Here is a 20,149-nt window from a genome sequence, read left to right on the forward strand (position 1 = left end):
TATTAGTCCATCTATACTGACCTCCATCAGGTTGCAAACTGAATATATTTTTTTCTGCATCTACCTCTGAAAAAATATTTGGCCTTCTAGTAGTGTGTCGGACTTTCTCTATTAGTCCATCTATACTGACCTCCATCAGGTTGCAAATTAAAACTAATTTTTATCTGCATCTACAGTACCTCTGAAAAAATATTTGGGCTTCTAGCAGTGTGTGGGACTTGTTCTATTAGTCCATCTATACTGACCTCCATCAGGTTGCAAACTGAATATATTTTTTTCTGCATCTACCTCTGAAAAAATATTGGGCTTCTAGCTGTGTGTGGGTCTTGTTCTATTAATCCATCTATACTGACCTCCATCAGGTTGCAAACTGAATATATATTTTTCTGCATCTACCTCTGAAAAAATATTTGGCCTTCTAGTAGTGTGTCGGACTTTCTCTATTAGTCCATCTATACTGACCTCCATCAGGTTGCAAATTAAAACTAATTTTTATCTGCATCTACAGTACCTCTGAAAAAATATTTGGGCTTCTAGCAGTGTGTGGGACTTGTTCTATTAGTCCATCTATACTGACCTCCATCAGGTTGCAAACTGAATATATTTTTTTCTGCATCTACCTCTGAAAAAATATTGGGCTTCTAGCTGTGTGTGGGTCTTGTTCTATTAATCCATCTATACTGACCTCCATCAGGTTGCAAACTGAATATATTTTTTTCTGCATCTACCTCTGAAAAAATATTTGGCCTTCTAGTAGTGTGTCGGACTTTCTCTATTAGTCCATCTATACTGACCTCCATCAGGTTGCAAACTGAATATAATTTTTTTCTGCATCTAGCTCTGAAAAAATATTTGGCCTTCTAGTAGTGTGTCGGACTTTCTCTATTAGTCCATCTATACTGACCTCCATCAGGTTGAAAATTAAAACTAATTTTTATCTGCATCTACAGTACCTCTGAAAAAATATTTGGGCTTCTAGCAGTGTGTGGGACTTGTTCTATTATTCCATCTATACTGACCTCCATCAGGTTGCAAACTGAATATAGTTTTTTCTGCATCTACCTCTGAAAAAATATTGGGCTTCTAGCTGTGTGTGGGTCTTGTTCTATTAATCCATCTATACTGACCTTCATCAGGTTGCAAACTGAATATATTTTTTTCTGCATCTACCTCTGAAAAAATATTTGGCCTTCTAGTAGTGTGTCGGGCTTTCTCTATTAGTCCATCTATACTGACCTCCATCAGGTAGCAAACTGAATATAATTTTTTTCTGCATCTAGCTCTGAAAAAATATTTGGCCTTCTAGTAGTGTGTCGGACTTTCTCTATTAGTCCATCTATACTGACCTCCATCAGGTTGCAAATTAAAACTAATTTTTATCTGCATCTACAGTACCTCTGAAAAAATATTTGGGCTTCTAGCAGTGTGTGGGACTTGTTCTATTAGTCCATCTATACTGACCTCCATCAGGTTGCAAACTGAATATAGTTTTTTCTGCATCTACCTCTGAAAAAATATTGGGCTTCTAGCTGTGTGTGGGTCTTGTTCTATTAATCCATCTATACTGACCTTCATCAGTTTGCAAACTGAATATATTTTTTTCTGCATCTACCTCTGAAAAAATATTTGGCCTTCTAGTAGTGTGTCGGGCTTTCTCTATTAGTCCATCTATACTGACCTCCATCAGGTAGCAAACTGAATATAATTTTTTTCTGCATCTAGCTCTGAAAAAATATTTGGCCTTCTAGTAGTGTGTCGGACTTTCTCTATTAGTCCATCTATACTGACCTCCATCAGGTTGCAAATTAAAACTAATTTTTATCTGCATCTACAGTACCTCTGAAAAAATATGTGGGCTTGTAGCAGTGTGTGGGACTTGTTCTATTAGTCCATCTATACTGACCTCCATCAGGTTGCAAACTGAATATATTTTTTTCTGCATCTACCTCTGAAAAAATATTGGGCTTCTAGCTGTGTGTGGGTCTTGTTCTATTAATCCATCTATACTGACCTCCATCAGGTTGCAAACTGAATATAATTTTTTTCTGCATCTAGCGCTGAAAAAATATTTGGACTTCTAGTAGTGTGTCGGACTTTCTCTATTAGTCCATCTATACTGACCTCCATCAGGTTGCAAATTAAAACTAATTTTTATCTGCATCTACAGTACCTCTGAAAAAATATTTGGGCTTCTAGCTGTGTGTGGGACTTGTTGTATTAGTCCATCTATACTGACCTCCATCAGGTTGCAAACTGAATATATTTTTTTCTGCATCTACCTCTGAAAAAATATTTGGCCTTCTAGTAGTGTGTCGGACTTTCTCTATTAGTCCATCTATACTGACCTCCATCAGGTTGCAAATTCAAAATAATTTTTATCTGCATCTACAGTACCTCTGAAAAAATATTTGGGCTTCTAGCTGTGTGCGGGACTTGTTGTATTAGTCCATCTATACTGACCTCCATCAGGTTGCAAACTGAATATATTTTTTTCTGCATCTACTTCTGAAAAAATATTTGGCCTTCTAGTAGTGTGTCGGACTTTCTCTATTAGTCCATCTATACTGACCTCCATCAGGTTGCAAATTCAAAATAATTTTTATCTGCATCTACAGTACCTCTGAAAAAATATTTGGGCTTCTAGCTGTGTGCGGGACTTGTTGTATTAGTCCATCTATACTGACCTCCATCAGGTTGCAAACTGAATATATTTTTTTCTGCATCTACCTCTGAAAAAATATTTGGCCTTCTAGTAGTGTGTCGGACTTTCTCTATTAGTCCATCTATACTGACCTCCATCAGGTTGCAAATTCAAAATAATTTTTTTCTGCATCTAACCCAGCCAATAGTTTTGGCCTAATACCACAGTTTGGCCACTCAGCTCTGCTCGGTTACCATCCATTGTTTTTTTGTGCAAACAACTCCAGAGTTGTGAATTAGTTAACCACCAAAATGAGTGGAAAAAGGCCTGCTGCTGGTGGAAAGGGGAATAGGCGTGTTGGGAAGGGGAAAAAAGGTTGTGTCCGTGGGGTAGGTGTTAAAGCAACAGTAACATCTGCAGAAGAAAGACCATCTTCCAGCCAAACTAAAATGTCTACTTCTTTTAGCGGACAATGTGATAAGATCCCTTTCTTACGGCCACGCCAATCGCTACAAATTCCAGATGAGGCACAAAAACAGCAGGTGCTTCAACGGATATCAAGTGCTCCTTTAAGTGGGCTCTCCTCCACATCAACTTCAACATCACAAATACTCCAGTCCTCAAAGGTGTCACCCAAATCGCACTTGCTTCCTCACAGCTCCCAAATCTCCAGCTGCCCGTCTGAGTATGAGGTAGAACAGATGGTTGAGTCTGCAGAGCTGTTTACTCATACTATAGCCTGGGAATCAGAGGTCGACTCCAGCGCTTCTGTGAATCCAGACGAGGAAATGATCTGCACTGATGCCCAGAATCTTTATGAGTCGGATCCAGGACCAGACGCAGAAGGTTCTGACCATAATGTAGACCCTCATTCCCAAACTGTAACTCCTGTTGGTGGAGACAATGAGGAAGACGATGATAAGACTCAAATACCTGATTGGAGCGACAACTTTAGTTTTTTGTCAGGGCAGGAACAGGTTGGCTCTGAGGACGACGGGTGTGATAACGCACAGGGTGATGATGATGAGGTCGGAGATCCCACTTACTGTCAACCCACAGTCAGCCAAGAGATGAGGTCAGCAGAGGAGGTGGAGGAAGATGCTAGTGACTACGAGGTCAGGTTGCGCCTTCCTGGACAGAGACGTAGTACTGGAAGCACGTCAACAACTGCATCCTCAAACACAACTCTGCCTCTCACGACAAGTCGTGGTGGCTCTTCAGGTCGCATGGGTGCTAAGCCTTGCATAGCCTGGGCATTTTTTCAGATCGATAAAGATGACCCAACTCGTGTTATCTGTAACATTTGTCAGCAAAAGCTAAGTAGAGGCCAAAAAATACATAGTTTGAGTACTTCATGCATGAACCGGCACATGGACATGAAGCATAAGTTGCAGTGGGAAGCTCAGTGTGCTACAATGCGGCCTAGCCGGCCGGGCCAACCACCGTCTGCCATATCTTGTGCATCCGCGGCCTCTTCATCCTCTGTGACTGGGGGGACAGCAGTCACACCTGTTTTGGGGCGCAGACCTGCCACCTCTTTACCCGCAACAGCCAGCGTGATTGGCAGGTCATCATTTTCTTTGGAGGTGGTAACACCAGCTGGTGTTGAGCGCTGTCCGACATCGATAGCACCACCTTTGGATGAAGGCAACCTAACATGTCCGCCTGCATCTTCCTCACAGACCGGCAGTTTGCCGGGGACACCCTTATCAACCACATCTAAGCACAATAGCCAGCCCTCGGTCCCTCAGATGTGGACAAGTAAAAGACCATTTCCTCCTAGCCATGAGAAAGCTAAGAGGTTGAATTTCACCATCTGCAAGCTCTTGGCTACAGAAATGCTGCCTTTCCGCCTGGTGGACACAGAGGATTTTCGAGACCTTATGTCCGTCGCAGTGCCCCAGTACCAGATGCCCAGTCGGCACTACTTCTCAAAGAAAGGTGTGCCTGCGCTTCACCAGCATGTCGCACACAACATCACCGCTTCTTTGAGAAACTCTGTGTGTGACAGGGTGCATTTCAGCACAGACACTTGGACGAGTAGGCATGGACAGGGACGTTACATGTCGCTGACTGGGCACTGGGTAACTATGGTGACAGCAGGACAAGGGGCTGCTGTCCAAGTCTTGCCGTCCCCACGAGTTGTGCGTCAATCCTCTTTATGTCAAAGTTCCTCCACTGCTTCTGCCTCCTCAACCTCCTCTCGGTCTTCCACCTGCACCCAAAGCCTGTCTGGTCATGCCACAAGCTTTCTAACTGCGCAGAAGGGATCCTGCACACCTCCTTACTATGCTGGCAGTAGGGCTCAACGTCATCAGGCGGTTTTTACATTGAAATGTCTGGGAAATGTGAGTCACACAGCTGAGGAGTTGTGGTCAGCTCTGGAGAACCAATTTCATGAATGGTTGTCTCCACTGGACCTGAAACCAGGGAAGGCCGTGTGCGACAATGCTGCAAACCTGGGTGCGGCCCTTCGCCGGGGCAATGTCACACACGTGCCTTGTATGGCTCACGTGTTGAACCTGGTTGTCCAGCAATTTTTAGCCCACTATCCCAGACTAGATGGCCTTCTGCAGAGGGCACGGTCGCTGTCTGCTCACTTCCGCCGTTCGCATCCCGCAGCTCAGCGACTTACATCTCTACAGAAGTCGTTGGGCCTGCCACTTCACCGGCTAAAATGCGATGTGCCTACCCAGTGGAATTCAACTCTGCACATGTTGCAGCGACTGTGGCAGCACCGACAAGCCCTGGTGCAATACGTTCTGACGTATAGCCTGGGCCAACGAGATTCAGAGGTGGGGCAAATCACGCTGGAGGAGTGGTCTCAGATCAGGGACCTATGCACCCTTCTGCACAGTTTTGAAATGGCGACGAAGATGTTTAGTGCTGACGATGCCATTATCAGCACTATTCCGGTGATTTACATGCTGAAGCACATGTTAAACAGAATTCGGAGTCAGGTGGTGGCACAAGAGGAGGTGGAGGAAGTAGAGGAGGAGGAGTTGTATGCGGAAGGGCTAACATCTGCAAGGTCCAGAAGGTCGGCAGCACCAAGGCGGCAGGCATGTGAGGGTGGGGGAGATGGTTTTAATAGGGCGCATGGTAGCAGCCAAACTAGTGAGGAAGGTGCAGGAGCCCAGGAAGAAGTGGAGGACGAACTGATGGAAGACTCATCAGATGAGGGAGACCTTGATCACATTTCTGTTGTGCGAGGTTGGGGGGAGAGGACAGAGGAAGGAAGCATGATTGTTACCTCGCCACCAACACAACAGGGACTTGGTGCTCCTGGATGCGCAACACACATGAGTGCCTTCTTGCTGCACTACCTGCAACATGACCCTCGAATTGTGAGAATTAGAAATAATCCTGACTACTGGGTTGCCACACTGTTAGATCCCCGGTACAAAAGTAAATTTGCAGAAATTATTCCTGCCATAGAAAGGGATGCACGCATGCAGGAGTATCAGCAGAGACTGTTGCAGAATCTTACATGTGCTTTTCCACAAAATACCAGTGGTGCACGTAGTGAATCTCACAGTTCCAACTTGCCAACCGTGGGACCGTCAAGTGTTCAGCACTCAAACCGTAACAGAACCACAGTATCTGCTGGTAACATCAATTTTGCGGAATCATTTCACCACTTTTTTAGCCAATCCTTGCAAGGCCACAGGAGACAAGAAGTCTGACACATAGTCAACGCCTAGAGACGATGGTACAGGAGTATCTCCAAGTAAACATTGAAGCCACGACTGTGTCACTGGACCCTTGCTCTTTTTGGGCTTCCAATCTGGATAAATGGCCGGAGCTAGCCACTTACGCCTTGGAGATCTTGTCATGCCCCGCAGCCAGCGTTCTGTCTGAACGTGTGTTCAGCGCTGCTGGTGGTGTGCTGACAGATAAGCGCACGCGGCTCTCCACTGATAATGTAGACAGACTCACGTTCATAAAGATGAACAAATCATGGATCCGAAACGACTTTTCTACCCCTGTGTCATCCTGGGGAGAGTAAAAGCTTGATGATTGGTTAAAATCACCCTACCAAACGTTTTAAGCTTTCAAATTACTAATCATGTTTATCTGTATCTTGGCTGGAAAATAATTTGGGCTTTGTAGCAGTGTGCAGCACTGATCCTATTAGGCCATCTATAATAAGCTCCACCAGATTTAAAATTAAAAATAATTTTTAGCTGCATCTAGCCCGGAAAATAATTTTGGGGCTCCGAGATGCGCAAGACACATAAGTGCCTTCTTGCTGCACTACCTGCAGCATGACCCTCATATTGTCAGAATTCGAAGTAATCATGACTACTGGGTTGCCACACTCTTAGATCCCCCAAACTTTTCGATCAACCTTTTCATTTTAATAAAGACCAAAAAAATGGTCATTTTTGAAATTATAAGCATTAGCAGGTTGTTAGAAACTGAAATCAAACAGTTTTCAACTCAAAACTTTATTCTAGGTGATGTTACATTTTCACATAGGACCCCTTGTTCGAAAGGAGCTTCTGAACTCTCTCGTCCATTGAATTTTTCAGGTTTTCGATGGTTTCTGCTTCAATTGTTTTGCATGAGGACAGAATACCCTCCCAGAGCTGTTGCTTAGATGTGAACTGCCTCCCGCCATCATAGACACTCCTTTTAATGATGCTCCAAAGGTTCTGAATGGGGTAGAGGTCAGGGGAGCATGGGGGTCACACCATAAGTTTGTCCCCTTTTATGCCCATATCAGCCAGAGATGCAGATGTTTTATGTGCAGCATGAGATGGTGCATTATCATGCAGAAAAATGATCTTGCTGTGAAATACACGGTTCTTCTTCTTGAACCATGGCAGGAAGTGCTGTTTGAGAAAATCCACATACATTATGGAGTTCATCTTTAGCGCCTTCAGGGATCCTAAAGGGGCCGACAATCTCTCTCCCCATGATTCCAGCCCAAAACATTACTCCACCTCCTCCTTGTTGGCGCTGTAGCCGTGTTTGCGTGGGGTGTCCATCAACCAGCCATCCTCCACTCCATCCATCTGGACCATCGAGTGCTGCACGGCACTCATCCGTGAACAAAACAGTTTTGAAATCAGTCTTCATGTAATGTTTGGCCCACTGGAGCCGTTTCTGCTTGTGTGAAGTGGATAGAGGAGGTCGACAGGATGGCGTATGCACAGCTGCAAACCTCTGAAGGACCCTGCATCTTGTTGTTCGGGGGACGCTGGAGGCACAAGCAGCTTCAAAAACTTGTCTGCTGCTATGACAAGGCTTTGTTGCCGCTGCTCTTTCAACCTGACGTAATTGCCTGTAGGAAAGAGTCCTCAATTTGCCCTTATTAGCACGCACACGTGTGTACTTTGAATCAGCTACATACTTCTTGATTGCCAAGACACTTCATCCTGATCATCGCACAATGTTGATTGTAGTCATGCCTTGACCTAAACACTCCACAATTTGTTGCTTCTCAGCAGCCGACACATCCTTTTTCTTTCCCATTTTGGCAGAAAATGTAGGCTGCTTAATAATGTGAGAGAGCCTTCTTAAGTAGTCTTGCCTTTCATTGGACACACCTGCCAAACTAATTAGCACAGGTGTCTGCAATTGCTTACAGTGATATAAAGAGCCCTGACACACATCACCATCAATGAGTTTAACTGACAAACAAACAAATTCTTCCCTTATCACTCCTAAACACTTTTTGCATAATAATTTGGAACGCGGTGTACATGTGCTTTTCCACAAAACACCAGCGGTTCACGTAGTGAATCTTACACTTCTAACTTGCCAACCGTGGTCTGTATGGAATTGTTCAATAAAGGGCCCAAAATTAAGATAACATAGATGGGAGAGGTCTCTATGAATAGGAATTCCTAAGTATTTGATACCCTGTGAGGGCCAGGCAAAGGGAAAGTTGGACTGGATGGAATCCTATATGGATTTGGGGAGGGAGACATCGAGGGCCTCAGACTTCGCTGCATTGATTTTAAAATTTTACCATGTAACAAAGTGATCTATTTCAGCCATAACAGCATGGATGGATATATGTGATTGAGTGATATATACTAGGACATCATCAGCAAATAGAGAGCACTTGTACTCGGTGCCTCCCACCTCAATCCACCTAATATTGGGGTTATGGCGAATTGATGAGAGCAGGTGCTCCGTCACTAGGATGTATAAGAGAGGGGACAGAGGACATCCCTGCCTTGTCCCATTGGTGATTGTGAAAGGTGATGAAAATGTTCTGACGCACCCCCTGGGCCTTGGGACACCCGGAGCCGGACCCTTTTTGGTGGATGCTGGTGGTTGTAGTCTTCGTGGCGGCGACCCGGTTCCGTGGCTCAGGGCGGTCAAACCAGTGGCGGAACTATTTATGTGGTTTTGATGTTTAAATGTCCGACTACGCCACCCGTGGATTGCGGTCAGAGTGAACCGCCGCTACAGGGCAGACCGCTGCGGCTGGTGTTGTGGGTGCAGCAGAGCGTAGCATAACTCCCCACGGGAGGAGTATAGCCTCAGGGCAGTGTATGCGGAGGATGGGGGTGATGGTGCAGGGCAGCAGCAGTAACGACACGGAGTCAGTGATGCAGTCCAGGGCCTTTACTCACAGTTCTTATTATCCAGACCACGTCTGCAGGTAACGGCTGCCCACGTCGTACTGTGCTCACCAGGTGAGGGGCTCAGACAACTCCCAGATAACTTTGGAGCACTTCACAGGACCCCCTTTGTGTGTCCTTTGTCTGGCCTTTCTTACCAACACTTCTGTCCGGCTGCCTCGGGCCTCCTCTTGGTAAACTTGGCGCCAGTTTCCCTGACCCTATGTGGTGCCTTCCTAGCGGGTGTAGCGAGGGGCTGTGACACATAAAATGTCAGAGCCTCCGGTTTCTAGCTGAGGGTCGTTTCCTGCCTCCACTAGTTCGGGGACCGGTCTCCCCCTTTGGCCTGACCCCTCCACGCAGGTGGATTCGGGCGTGCGGTGGCGACTCGCCCGTCCGCACCCCTGGGATCCCTTCATTCCTCATTCCTGGAGCCTTCTCCGCTCCTCTTCCTTCCTTCTCCCTCTTCCAGGCCTGGGCCTCTGTTACTAGGCCCGCCTCCGGAGCAGAGCTCATGCAGAGCCCCTGCTCCCTGCCACTTCTGCTCAGACTTCTCTGCACTGAACTAAGATGGTGCCCACCTTTTATACTCCCTTCTCAATGCACCCAGGAACTTCTTCCTCCCTGCTCCTGCACTACAGGGTTCCCCTTCCTCAGTGTTCCCTCCCCCCACTCCAGCCAGGGACAGGGACTGTCGTGCCCATCTCAGGGGCATATTGGTCGCCCTGCCCCACGGCAATGTGGTGTAATGCATGCAGGTGTCGGGTCCTGATCCACACTCCATCCTTACCTGAGAGTGAGATATCACACCTCTGGGTGAGGTGCAATACGTCTGTAGCAACCGAGCCCTCAGGGTTCTACAGTTCCATTTATCTTCAGCCTAGGTGACGTATTGCGATACAGGGCCGTGATTTTGGCTATAAAAGGGTCCCCTAGACCCCTACCCCAAGCTTTTTAAGAGAATCATATATGGCGTGCCAGGAGACTCTATGGAATGCTTTCTCAGCATCCAACGAGAGTATCTAATTACAAATTTTTAACTGCATCTAGCCCAGGAAATACTTTGTGCCTAGTAGCAGTGTCTGCTAGTCAGCGGATTATCCCGGCTGTTAAGCAAGCTACACCACCTGTAGTTTAGACACTTAATTTTTTCAAAGGAAATGCTTCGGGACCATGGGATACTCAGTGAAGAGCATCAGGAGGCACCCCAAGGCATAGGGGCTGGGACTGGCAGTAGGATGCCTTGCGGTGGACAGCCGAGCTCGATCCTTATAAAAGCTTTTTAACTGCAGCAGCTTTAGTGGACGCTACTGGAGCTGGAATTACGCGGCTGCTGGCATGAGACTTGCCCTCCAATAGATCCTTGTAAATGGATTTAAAGTGTATTCATTCAAATTAGAGAGACAATTTAAATTAAAAAGCTTAGAGCTGCCTCCACCACAGGGGGGCTCGCTCGACCCACCAGCGGACAGGCACCAGTATTGGGAGAGGGGGGCTGGCCATCAGGGTTCACCGCGGCTCTGGCACAAACCCGGCGACACGGAGGTGGCACGGGCAGGAGCGGACTGGCCGTGTCGGCTTCTCACTTTTTGGATTTTAGAAGGGCATGACATGCCTATATCTGTGTCTCCCCCTCCTTTTACTCCTCCACCTCTTTTATTTTCGCATGACTATATGTATTTGTCACTTTTCCATGTGTTAGTTGTGTCTTCTGAGCAGTTTGTCAGCTTTTGGACACCTTTGAAGGTGTTTTCTATGTGTTTCTATGTGTTTTTGTTTGCCTGCCATTGGTTTTAACGTTGTTCGAAGGTGTTCGACGAACAGTTCGACGAACAGTTCGGCGAACACACGGGTGTTCGACGAACCGAACCGAACTCGAACACTACGGGGGTGGCTCAACACTAGTGTTGCATCCCAGTGTCCAACTGTGTCCCGGCTTCCACAATATTAACCCAGTGTGAAGGCGTCAGTGAGATGGACCATTCCTGGCCACATTCACTTGTCCACGTGTTTGTGGTTAGGCTGTCCTTCCCACTAAATGCACTGGAGAGGGCACAGGTAATGTTTTGGTATGCGCGCTTGTGTATAAGGCGCACCGGGACAAATAGGGGCGGCTGGGGACCGTTTATGGACACCCAGCCACCCCCACGCGGCTGGGGACTGTGTGTAGGCACCCGGCCGCGGGGCGGCTGGGGACTGAGTATGGACACCCGGCCGCCCCCTGGCGGCTGGGGACCAAGCGTGGACACCCGGCCGCCGGGCGGCTGGGGACTGAGTATGAATACCAGGCTACCGACGCAGCCATGGCGTGGTGGCCAGATTCCACCTCCACATGCCTAAAAGGCCCAATTTCAAGTGCAAGCAAGCTAGCAGTATGGTATTGCAGCCTGCGGGTGGGTGGGTGGCAGGCTGCATACTTGCGCTTGTATTGCAAGTTATGGAGGAGGTACAATTGAACACTGCCCTGGGACAAGGACTTGCACGGGGATAGTTGCAAGTCTGCATCTTCTGATGCGGCAAGGATCACTTCTGATGGGCACACTTTTAGGCAGTGACCTGGGTGTCAGAGATGCTTCCAGGGGTCTTCCCCATGCTGTTCCCATGTCTTTTTAGCACTGTATGCATGTGTCACACAGCACATGGCCAGATAAGGTTGTAAAATGTTAAAATTACCTTTCCCGGTGAATGCATTTGTCACGGTTGAAAGCAATACAAATGTGCAAAAACACATAAAAAATGCTACTTGGGAACAAAGCCCAAGGTGTGGAGGAGTATTTTTGTTTTTGGTTATTTATTTTACCTTATACACAAGTCTTTACCCTGGAAAGGATGTTCCTTAACCCCTTTCCGACCTGGTCAGTAATATTACGCACCAGGTCGGGAAGGCCGGTTCAGCGGGGGCTCCGGCGGTGAGCCCGCACTGAAGCGAGCACATGTCAGCTGATTACTGGAATCGCAATCCACCCACGGCTGTTAACATGTTAAATCTCTGACAGTGGCATTTAACTCGCGCTTCGTGAGTCCTAAGCCCCGCCCATCAGTGATCCCGTCACGTGATCGCGGGGCACCAATGGGTGGGCATGACAACTCAGCCCAGCACGCAAAAAATAAGCCCTCACCTGGCCCCAGATCCCGAAAAATGGAGAAGCTAAGGGTCTCGGAAAATGGCGTCATTTTTTTTCGTTTTTTTAGCAAGCTTTGGATTTTTTTTCACCACTTAAATAAAAAAGAACCTATACATGTTTGGTGTCTATGAACTCGTAACGACCTGGAAAATAATGATGGCAGGTCAGTTTTAGCAATCTGTGAACGTGGTAAAAAAAGGACCCAAAAAACAACTGTGGAATTGCATTTTTTTTGCAGTTTCACTGCACTTGGAATTTTTTTCCCATTTTCCAGCACACGATATGGTAAAACCAGTGATGCTGTTTAAAAGTACAACTCGTCCCGCAAAAAATAAGCCCTCACATGGCCATATTGAACGAAAATTTAAAAAGTTCTGGCTCTGGGAAGAAGGGGAGCAAAAAAGGAAAACACAAAAATAGAAAGACCCATGGTCGTTAAGGGGTTAACATATTTCACAGGAAAGCACTTTCACTTTCGTTTTTGAACGTTTTATTGTGAGCCTGTAAAAGTGGCTTAATACCTCTGACCACGTTGTTGACAGCAGTGACCTGGGGGTCAGATATGCTTCCAGGGGCGATCCCCATGCTGTCCCCATGTCATTTGAGCACTGTCACTATCGTTTTGGGCACTTTTTAGGCTTTCTACAGACTGCCGGGGGAGCAGCCTCAAAAATGTTCGGGTCTCCCATAGACTAACATTGGGCTCGTTGCTCGGGTCGAGCACCCGAGTATCACAGTGAGCTCGGCCCGAGCTTCAAGCACCCGAGCATTTTAGTGCTCGCTCAACACTAGTTCTCATGTAATGCGGGGATGGCACACCGGGATAAATAGTGGCGGCTGGGGACCGAGTATCTAGGGACGCCTGCCGCCATCTGGTTGCAGAAAGCTTTTGTCTCCACGAACCTAAAAGGCAACATTTTGAGCGCAAGCATTTGCAAAATGTGTGAATTTAGTAGTGTGGCCTGTGAGGCATTGGCTGCATATTTGCACTTGCTTTCCAAGGACTGGGGTAGGGGCAACTGAACGCTGTGCTGGCACAAGGACGTGGACGTACTAGCTGATGGTGCTACTTGAGAGTGTTCAATGACAGGTGCAGGGCGGGAGGCATCTTGGCACGCGCCATGGACAGGGGATTGGTGTGCACGCACATCAGCGTAACAAGCAGTGATGTCACCCGCAGACACTGTTGCTGGACCCTGGGGTTCGGCCCACTTAGTCGGGTGCTTTGCTGCCATGTGCCTGATCATGCTGGTGGTGGTCAGGCTGCTAATTTTGCTGCCCCTGCTGATGCTGGCCTGGCAGGTGGTGCAAGTGGCCTTTTTGCGGTTATCGGCAGAGTCTTTAAAAAATAACCAGACTCGGGAACACCTAACAGTTGTACTGGCAACTTCCGTCGTGTTGGCGTTACGAGGAGTGCTTTCCCACCTTTTGTCTGCAGCCACAATACTGCTTCCTCCTGCCTGTTGTGTGCTACACATCCCTCCCCCTGTGTGCTGCTGTCGTCGCTCTGTAAGTCTCCCTGCCAGGTTGGGTCATTTACTAAATCATCCACCACCTTGTCTTCTACTACCGTACCCTGGTCCTCCTCCTGACTTTCTGGTAATTGTGTCTCATCATCATCCACCTCTTGCGACAGTAATTGCACTTTCCCACAATCGCCCTCGTGGGACCGTGGCTGCTTAAATATTTGGGCATCGCTACACGCGCTCTCCACTTGGTTCGCTTGAAACTGGCCGAGCGAGAGGCCCGAATCTACAAATGGAAAAGTGAACTGCTTTTCTGAGTGTTCAAGTTTGTGATCAGTTGTCTCCGGGCACTTGGTATGATAGGAGGAAGAAGGATCAGGGTGAGGAATATGCGGTCCAGACTCATGGCTACTGAGACTTGACCGTGTGGAGGGCAGGGTGGTGGTGGTGGCAAAGTGACTGGAAGCATTATCTGCTATCCAACCAACCATCTTTTGACACTGCTCTGGGATCAATAGTGGTGTACTGCGGTCCCCTAGTAATTGGGACAGGAAGGACGAGCGACAAGATGTGGGTGTTTCTTGTGGCATAATTTCAGGTTGCCCATAACCACATCCTCGGCCTCTGCATGCACCATCACCATCAAGTGCACTTCCCCGTCCTTTGCCACGCACCTTGCCCATTTTTAATGGAGGACAATATTTTACACATTCAAGAAAAATTATTGATTTTGAAATGCAGTTATATCTGACAGAGATCCACAATTTTAAATAGCAGGCCTGTAATTTACTAAAACTATTCTTCAAAGACACCTAGTGTAAATAGCTTGACTGACACACTGCAACAGAATTGAAACGGAGGCCAATATTTTCAACGTTCAGTTCAAATTTCTGGATTTTTATCGCTGAAATATAGAACAGATCTGGCTTTATTCTGCAGTGAGAACAAGCAAATGGAGCAAAAAAAGGTGTACGCTGGATTGCTTTTTAAGCAAATAACCAGGATTAAGATTAAAAAAAATTTTGCCCTGGCCCATGATATCTGGGCTATGTTTACAAATATCTGCAATTATTACAACAGCAGCAGACAGGACGTTCAATGGACCCTCTTGTGCTGTATCATACACTGCAGTCTGCAACATACACTGCCTGCCTGGCTAGCACTGATTATATGCATCTGGATTAGTCCTCAGAAGGACTGTTAGTTCAGATGGATATATATATACACTACACACCAAAAGTTTGGACACACCTTCTCATTTAAAGATTTTTCTGTATTTTCATGTCATTGAAAATTGCAGATTCACACTGAAGGCATCAAAACTATGAATTAACACATGTGGAATTATATACTTAACAAAAAAAGTGTGAAACAACTGAAAATATGTCTTATATTCTAGGTTCTTCAAAGTAGCCACCTTTTGCTTTGATGACTGCTTTGCACACTCTTGGCATTCTCTTGATGAGCTTCAAGAGGTAGTCACCGGAAATGGTCTTCCAACAATCTTGAAGGAGTTCCCAGAGATGCTTAGCACTTGTTGGCCCTTTTGCCTTCACTCTGCGGTCCAGCTCACCCCAAACCATCTCGATTGGGTTCAGGTCTGGTGACTGTGGAGGCCAAGTCATCTGGCGTTGCACCCCATCATTCTCCTCCTTGGTCAAATAGCCCTTACACAGCCTGGAGGTGTGTTTGGGGTCATTGTCCTGTTGAAAAATAAATGATGGTCCAACTAAACGCAAACCGGATGGAATAGCATGCCGCTGCAAGATGCTGTGGTAGCCATGCTGGTTCAGTATGCCTTCAATTTTGAATAAATCCCCAACAGTGTCACCAGCAAAGCACCCCCACACCATCACACCTCCTCCTCCATGCTTCACAGTGAGAACCAGGCATGTAGAGTCCATCCGTTCACCTTTTCTGCGTCGCACATAGACACGGTGGTTGGAACCAAAGATCTCAAATTTGGACTCATCAGACCAAAGCACAGATTTCCACTGGTCTAATGTCCATTCCTTGTGTTCTTTAGCCCAAACAAGTCTCTTCTGCTTGTTGCCTGTCCTTAGCAGTGGTTTCCTAGCAGCTATTTTACCATGAAGGCCTGCTGCACATCGTCTCCTCTTAACAGTTGTTATAGAGATGTGTCTGCTGCTAGAACTCTGTGTGGCATTGACCTGGTCTCTAATCTGAGCTGCTGTTAACCTGCGATTTCTGAGGCTGGTGACTCGGATAAGCTTATCCTCAGAAACAGAGGTGACTCTTGGTCTTCCTTTCCTGGGGCGGTCCTCATGTGAGCCAGTTTCTTTGTAGCGCTGGATGGTTTTTGCAACTGCACTTGGAGACACTTTCAAAGTTTGCCCAATTTTTCAGACGGACTGACCTTAATTTCTTAAAGTAATGATGGCCACTCGTTTTTCTTTATTTAGCTGCTTTTTTCTTGCCATAATACAAATTCTAACAGTCTATTCAGTAGGACTATCAGCTGTGTATCCACCTGACTTCTGCACAACACAACTGATGGTCCCAACCCCATTTATAAGGCAAGAAATCCCACTTATTAAACCTGACAGGGCACACCTGTGAAGTGAAAACCATTTCTGGTGACTACCTCTTGAAGCTCATCAAGAGAATGCCAAGAGTGTGCAAAGCAGTCATCAAAGCAAAAGGTGGCTACTTTGAAGAACCTAGAATATAAGACATATATTCAGTTGTTTCACACTTTTTTGTTAAGTATATAATTCCACATGTGTTAATTCATAGTTTTGATGCCTTCAGTGTGAATGTATAAATTTCATAGTCATGAAAATACAGAAAAATCTTTAAATGAGAATGTGTGTCCAAACTTTTGGTCTGTACTGTATATGTTGTGGAATACCTATACTAACAGGACGTTCAATGGACTCTCTTGCGCTGTATCATGCACTGCAGTTTGCCACATACCCTGCCTGCCTGCCTAACTCCTGCTATCACCACTGAATATATGCAGCTGGATTAGTCCTCAGAAGGACTGTTAGTTCAGTGGATATATATATATATATATATATATATATATATATATATATATTGTTGTGGAATACCTATACTAACTATAAAGAAGCAAATCTCTCCCTGATGCAGCAGCACCTCTCCCTACTCTGCCTGATTCCGGGGTAGACTGTGACGAGCATAGAGGCGCCAGGTCTGATATAGACCTGATGATGATGGTCGGCCAGCCAATCACTGTACTGCCCGCAACAAACATGGCTTCGGCATTACAGTGCATGGCAGGCAATCCCTGCATGTTCATTGGCTCTCTAAAGAGCGGCAAACATGCAGGAAGGGGACCCGAGCTCCCACCCGAGCAACCCGGGAATACTCGCTGAGCGCCGAGCTTGTCGAGCACAGTGATGCTCAGGCGAGTAACGAGCAGTGGTGAGCACGTTCGCTCATCACTACTTTCCACAGATGTTCAATGGAATTTAGACCAAGACCCATTGCATGCCACTTCAAAACTCTCCAGCACTTTGTGTGTTATAATTCTGCTTATAATATGAATCTGTGTTGATAATCTGGGGACACAGCTTTACATTTCTATGCAGAAGGTTTAAAACTTCACTATTGATATCATATCAGAACATTAGGGGCCCCGATTCACTTAGACTGGCATTGTACACACCAGTCTTAATGATGGAGTATTTTGAAGTTGGGTGCATCAAATTCATTAACCCCTTCAACCCTGGGCGATTTTTGATTATTTAGTTTTCGTTTTCGTTTTTTCCTCCCCTTCTTCCAAAAGCCATAACTTTTTATTTTTCCATTCACATAGTCATATGAGGGCTTGTTGTTCGCAGGACGACTTGTACTTTTGAATGACACCATTCATTCTACCACATAGTGTGCTGGATATGTGAAAAATATTTCAATTGCGTTGAAATTGCAAAAAAACCTGCAATTTCAAATTGTTGTTTTGTTTTTTATTTACCATGTTCAGTATATGGTAAAACTCACATGGAAATATGATTCTCCAAGTAAGTACTAGTACGCAGATATCAAACATGTATATTTTTTTTTTTAAGTGGTGAATAAAAGATGTGGACATTTTTAAAAAAAATAAAAATGTTCCTTTTGTCGCAATTTTTCGACACCAGTAATGCTTTAATTTGTCGAGATATAGGGCTGTGTGAGAGCATTTTATGTGTCCTGAGTTGAAGTTTGTACTGATGTTATTTTCGGGTAGATACGATGTTTTGATAGTCTCTTACTGCATTTCAGTGTAATGTTGCGGAGGCCAAAAAAATGTATTTTGGCGTTTTGCTTTTTTTTATTATGACGTATACCAATCAGATAAATTTATTTTATATTTTATTGAATTGGACTTTTTTACAAACACAGTGATACCAAATATATGTATTTTTTTATTGTTTTATAGTTAATGGGGCAAAAGGTGATATAAATTTTTATGTTTGTTTTTTTTCATCTTTTAATAACTTTTTTTTCACTTTTTCCTGTATTTAATCGTCCCTATAGGGAATTTGAAGTTTGTTGGTATATGCAACAGTTGTGGACTTCTTTGTGTGAAGGAAGACTTTATGCTGATCTGACAGTAGATGGCGATGTTGTGTAAAGTTTCCTTGTTTACTGTATTATAAAAGAAAAAAAGTCTCTCTTGTTTTTTTTTCTGTTTTGTTCTTACTTTCAGGTGCAGCACTGTGTGACTGTGTGTTTTTTCCTTTACCTCATGTTCTATGAAGTAAAAGCCTGTTATTCCATGTAATCTGCTTTGTGAAGTTTCTACCGCAACTGTGGGTATCCAGAAGCAGTGCAACAGTTTATGGGCCCAGGCACCAAGGACCCAGATACCCAGGACACCGTAACTCTCTGCAAGACCCTGGTGAATGCAGAAGAATTCTTCAATTCTTCAGTACAATTCTCTCCAAACAAGTAAGACAAGTTAAAGATGACAAATAGCACAGAGCTAAAACTCACAGTAGCTAAGCTGAATAATGAGAATTATCAGTTATGGAAGTTCAAAGTAGAAATGTTATTTTCTAAAGATGATTTATGGGAAGTAATCACTACAGATAGACCTGATGAGGATAATCATCAGCCTGTTAGTGGATGATGCTCAATTAATCCACATAAGGAATGAGGATACAGCAAAGGGAATGTGGGAAGCATTAAGAAAGCTACATGAAAGACCCAGCTTAAATCACAAGTTATTTCTGCTAAGAAAGCTTTACAGTATGAGACTAAGTGCAAACAATGACATGCAGAAGCATATATTCTCTATTATGGAAGTGATATCACAGCTGATGGTGATATGGTGAAGATATTAAGGAAAACAATATTAGTCTGCAGTTTACCGGATTCATATACTGCTTTGATAAATGCACTAGAGGCATGAACTGAAACAGACATTACATTAGAGTTTGTGAAGACCAGACTCATAGATGACTATCAAAGAAGGAAAGAACAAACAAATGATTCTTCTACTGAAAAAGATAATGTAAATGCTCTTAAAGCGACAGAATCAAAAAGATCCTATAATAAAGAGACAAGAGAATGTTTCAGATGTAAGAAAAAAGGACATTTAAAGAAAGACCTACTATATGGAAAGCAGAACAACAGAAATTACATCATAAAGAGAATACACAGAAGGTGAAAAACACAATTTCTGATTCATGTGAAACTAATTGTAATGTCACATTTAAAGTGACTGATAAGTAGAGATGAGCGGTGTTCGACTCGAACTGTTCGCCAATCTCAAATTCAAGCTGTTTTGGGCGGTGTTCGAGCCGTTCGGCGAACACGAACAATTTGAAAAAAATTCGGCTGTTCGAGGTTATGTTCGATAACTGTTCGTGCACCAAAATCATAACTGGATTTTTTCTCAGTAATGTTGAAAATTAATGTTAATACGCAATTTGAGTGTACAGCGGGGCGGGGGGAGGGGCAGAGGATGGATCTCTGCAGAAATAATGAAGATCTCCATTTTTTTTTCTTCACTTTCCTGCATTTACAGTGGGGAGGTGAAATCTGTCAGCCTATCAGCAGCGCACACACGGAGCGAACTGCTTTTTTTCACACAAGCAAGGGCATGTGTCATTGGCAGTGTATGTCACATGTCCTTGCCCTATAAGACCCAGCCATTTTCCCCGTCGCCACCATTTTCTCACTGCTGCGGCTGCGTGTTAGACGGCACCGCTGTTGCTTTGTGCGCTACACTTTGTTAATTTCAAGCCAATTTTCGCACAAATCTACAGATAGCTTGGGAGTAGGGAATAGTTGTGATTGCAGTCCTTTTAAGGACTAGGTTACATAATTTCCTACAACTTTTATCAAGCAGGTCTGTGCTCTTAA

The sequence above is a fragment of the Phyllobates terribilis genome, unplaced genomic scaffold, assembly GCF_046119375.1.
Source record: "Phyllobates terribilis strain yellow unplaced genomic scaffold, ASM4611937v1 Scaffold_13__5_contigs__length_258822181, whole genome shotgun sequence".
NCBI lineage: Eukaryota > Metazoa > Chordata > Amphibia > Anura > Dendrobatidae > Phyllobates > Phyllobates terribilis.